This window comes from Natrix helvetica (genome assembly GCF_964273705.1).
Source record: "Natrix helvetica genome assembly, chromosome: 2".
Taxonomy (NCBI): domain Eukaryota; kingdom Metazoa; phylum Chordata; class Lepidosauria; order Squamata; family Natricidae; genus Natrix; species Natrix helvetica.
In genome coordinates, this window is record NC_138552.1 from 76,401,329 (window position 1) to 76,406,321 (window position 4,993).

Here is a 4,993-nt window from a genome sequence, read left to right on the forward strand (position 1 = left end):
AAATTCCTGCAGCTTCCTGCCCATCCCCACTTTGTCAATGGGCCATTAAGAAGACCAAGCTAGTCCACTTTACATAATAAAGAGTTCTCCTCTTCAGCTCCAGAGTGATGGGATTAAGGCAGGATAGTATTGCCTTTTACTCAACTGACCACATGGCATCTGAGAACTCAACCAAACCTGGATTCAAAACTCAGCCTAGAGGGTTGCCCTTGCACGGGCCCATGGGAGTCTGGCAACCAATCAGAATACATTTCTTACACAGGAACAGGAAACAGATAGGTGGGGCAGAACAGATTATAAAAAGCCCTGCAAGCACTTCTTCTTTCTCTTCTCTTTCCTTCTCTTCTTCTCCCCAACATTGAAGCATGTGATCACCTTTTCTGTTCAGGACTCAAGCCATGCGGTCCTGTCCACCATTAAAACCATCTTTCCAAGCAGCCTCCATGTCTCCAGTGTCTTTTTCCCCACTTGGAGCCGAACCCAGAAGGACATTTCTTCCAAGACAGTATTCTAAGTGTGGTCTTACTAAAGCTTTATAAAGCGGAACTAATACTTCACATGATCTTGATTTTATCCCTCTGTTAAGGCAATCTAGGATTGGACTGGCTTTTTTGGCTGCTGCCACATACTGCTGACTCAAATTTAAATGATTGTCCACTAGGACTCTATGATCCCTCTCAGAGATACTGCTATTGAGCCACGTTTATACCTAATCTGTACCTGTTCATTTGTTTTTTTTTTATTGTCTAAGTGTAAAACCTTTTTTTTCTGCATTTCATTTCATTTTGTTATATAGAGCCCAGTGTTCAAGTCTGTAGAGATCCATCTGGATCCTGAGTAGGGTCTTGCTTCCAGGGTGTTGCTATTCCTGTCAGCTTAGTGTCATCTACAAATTTGATGGGTTTCCAAAGGTGGGGGAGAGGTTTCAGACCCCCAAGAAAGATGGTAGAGCCAAGTTGTTAACCATTTGCAACAGCTGGGAGAGTGGGTGTGGGTGTGCTGGTGGTAAGATAGGGACGTGCATAAGTGCACCAGGGTGCCTAGCGTCCCTGTCCTACTGTCCCCATTTATTTGTACCAATTTCCTGTGCTCTTATTCATGTTTATTCTTATTCCTCTTATCTTGTACATGAATGACTAAATGAATGAATGAATGAATGAATGAATGAATGGATGAATGAATGAATGTTCTTCAGGGTGGGGGCAATGGCAGAGAAGGCTCTCTCCCTGCCACTCAGAATTATTTGGCTGATGGTGTCCACAGCATACTTTCCCTGCCTGGGGTGGGCCAGTATAATGGGATGAAGATAGTTCCTTAGATAGCCTAGCCCAGCGATGGCGAACCTTTTTTGGCTCGTGTGCCATAAGGGGGGGAACGCAGGGGGGTCGTGCCTGGGTGTGCCGCACCCATAATGCAATGCGCAACACCCCCCCCCAGTGTGCATGCACGCATGAGAGGTGCGACCCCCCAGTCATTTCTGGTTTGCTCGTAGAGTCGGCTTAAGCCCTCCAGAGGCTTCAAGGACCTTCAGGAGGCTTCAGTGACTTCCAGTTTGCTCGTAGGGTCCTTTTTAGTCCCCCAGAGGCTTCAGGGAAGCCTCCTGAAGGTCCCTGAAGCCTCCAGAGGGCTTAAACCGACCGTAAGAGCAAACCGGAAGTCCGTTCCCGAACTTCCAGTTTGCCCATAGGGCCGTTTTTTGTGCTACGGAGACTTCAGGGAAGCTTCTGAAGCCTCCGGAGGGCCTCTGGGGAGGTGGCAGGGGAGGCTCTTTTTGCCCTCTCCAAGCTCCTATAAACCCTCTGGAGCCTGGGGAGGGTTGAAAATGACTTTAAAAAAGGTTGGACTCAAGTGGCCAAAGCGTGCATGTGCGCTGGCCAGCTGACAGGGCAATGCATGCTACCTGTGGCACGTGTGCCATAGGTTCGCCATCCCAAGCCTAGCCCATATAATGTCAGGTTTTAAAGGTCATAGCCAACATCTTGAATTGGATCCAGATGCAAATTGGCACCCAATGAATTCATACAGTAGAGGTGTTACATGCATTATCCTTGGGTCGCCCAAGATTGCTAGCATGGCTGCATTCTGTATCAGCTGAAGCTTCCAGATACTTTTCAAGGATAGTCCTATGTAGACCACATTGCAGTAGTCTAGACAGAAAATGACCAGGATCTGAGTGACCAAGCAAAGGGCTTCTCTGTCCAGTTGTCTGGCTGGCTGTGTTTTAGAATTGACTGGCTCTATTTTTGCCAATTTAAATTGCAGGCCCCCAAAAAGAGCCTTGTCCCCCACAACAGTTTTCTGATTGAAAGAGCAGACGATTCAAGAAAGACCCATATTGTCTCTATTATAACATATTAAAAACTGAGATCTGATTCTCACACTTTTGGATAACCCGGCCAACATTGATATCTAAGTAAAAATCTCATTGACCCACATTAATTTGGCCTACATTCAAAATTTATCCATATATCTAATTTCATTTAAGTTTGGGCCCGAGGGTATAACAATGAGTTCAAAGGTGTGCATAGACTGCAATGTTTCCCTGTACAAATTAGGATATGAATTGTGACATTATGTCAAAGCAGAAAGCCCAAGGAAACTATCGTTGGTAAGGAGGAAGGCAGGGCGAGGGAAAAGCAGCTCCACCCATCATTTGCCCTGTCTCTATTGATTAGCAGCCCCTCACAGATTATTATTTGAGGGTAGGACTAAAAGACCTCCAAGTATCCTTTTAATCCTATGATTATATGTAAATACGATCTGTGCAAGACAACTTTGATTGGCCTTTGTGAGATGCTTTATATCTATTGCACACCAGGAGGCGCTATTGCTTTTCTATAGTCACAGCACCCTGTAACTATTAGGGCAACTGAAGTTTGCATATAGTTGTGGTTATACCTGCACTGTTTGTTAATCCAGCAATTACTGGCATGCCTCAGCTAAATATCCTGCATTTGCTCCTATATTCATATTTCTTCTCTTAGTCATAATACTAAAGCACCGGGTAGCGCCACCAACATTGTGTGAAACTCTCAAATGGATCGGTGCTTTGTGAAAATTATCCATCTGGGACCAACTTTTGTGGACCAGCAATTTAGGTAAGCAGCAAACATCCTAATTGGATTCAAGACCTGTTTAATGAAAAATAAAGTATGACTGCTTCTTGTTTAAAAACAATTAAGATTAATGGTGGCACAGTGCTTAGAGTGTGGTATTGCAGGTTTACTCTGCCCACAGCCTGGAGTTTGATCCTGACAGGCTCGTGGTTGACTCATCCTTCCAAGTTAGTAAAATGATAACCCAGATTGATGGGGCAATACATCGACATTGTAAACTGTCCAGAGAGAGCTGTAAAGCACCAGGGGCAATATGTAAGTCTTAGTACTATTGCTATTGCTATATACCTGTATAAACTAGAACAAAACTACTGTAACTGAATTGGAAAACCTAGATAGCTGCTAGTTTGTAAGAAAGAGATATATTTAATACAGTGTTTTTTAAAATCAAAAATCTTTGTAGCATCAATATACCATCATTCTCATTTAACTATATTTGTTTAAACGTGCTTTTGTCTGTATAATTCAATATGAATGAAATATAAAGAATGATTGTAGTAACGCACGAAATTTAATTGTAACCAATCGACATGCTTTCTGGAAGATGTAATGAAGAATGTTTTTGTGTGTGTTTTTTGTTTAATTAAAACAATGAAAAAAAACAAAAAAATACAGTGTTTTTTTTTCAAATTTGTCAACCTTAAGATGTTTGGACATCAGCTCCCAGAATTCGCCACCCGGTTGTGTCTACACATCATTAAGTTGCTGTTCAATAAACACTGTTTAGTGAAAGGGTGTCAAACTCAAGGCCCCCAGGCCACATCCGACCCATGAAATGGTTAGATCTGGCCAATGGGGCTGCCCTGGAAAAAGTGAAGGACTGGCCTGCAGCGCCTCAGTCTGCTCCAGGCCAACCGGGCGCCGATCCAGAACCTGGTGGTGGCCATCTGGGTCGGAACGTGGCCACCCTTAGATTCACAGTGCCACTCTGGAGCTGGGGGGGGGCGCCCTTGACCTGCCCCCTGGGCGCACTCACAGGAGACAGCCAGTGCGTGCGGGGCTTCATGTCTCCATCTTGCCCCACAGGCTGACTGCATTCTGAGTGCTTCTCTTTCACCCAGGATGCCAGCACTTGCATGCTTGCTGCTTCCTGCACAGGAGGTGGGGTCAAGGTGGCAGGGCGGTGTCTCTCACTGACCTCCAGGATGGGTTATATCTAAGGCCAGGGTGCAGGAACCAATGCCGTTTGTGGCCCAGGTGGGCTGCTGCTCGCTCATGTGTGTCGGCCTTACTGCATGAGGGCAGGAACAAAGCCTTCAACTGAGCAAAGCCCTCGCATCCAGCCTGCCAGAGCTCACCGCGTTGGGAGAGAAATGAGACCCGTTGTCCCGTGGAGCTATTGCTTGAGTAGGAAGGAGGAGAGCGATCTCCTGTCAGACCAATAACCCCTCAGAAGGTCGTCTGCTGCTTACAACTCAAGAAGAAATATCTTGATCGCTCCGGAACTAAGACAACAGCAGTATTGATGGAAATGCAGCGGGCATAGACTATTCATCAACAATACCATCACCATTGGTCCAGCACCAGCCAATTCCATGGAACTGAACACTGAGTTGGTAGCTGCCCTTCCTTCCATCAAGGCAACTGGCTTGGTCTCTGGAAGATGATGAGGCTCAACAATGGCATGTAGACCATTCAGTCTGGAATGGTCACAGGGGCCTTTGGCCATCCTCTCACCCAATCATAGTCCTATTCTAGAAGAAGGCAAGCTTTGGGCCTAAGTGTTTCCAAGAAGGATTACTGTTATAGATGGGGCTACTTTTAAGGTAGTTCTGAAGTGCAGATGATTCAGAATTTTTACTTGCCAATCTGCACTGACTACCAATTTGCTTCCTAATTCAGTTCAAGTTACTAACCTCGACCCTACATCGGTGCTC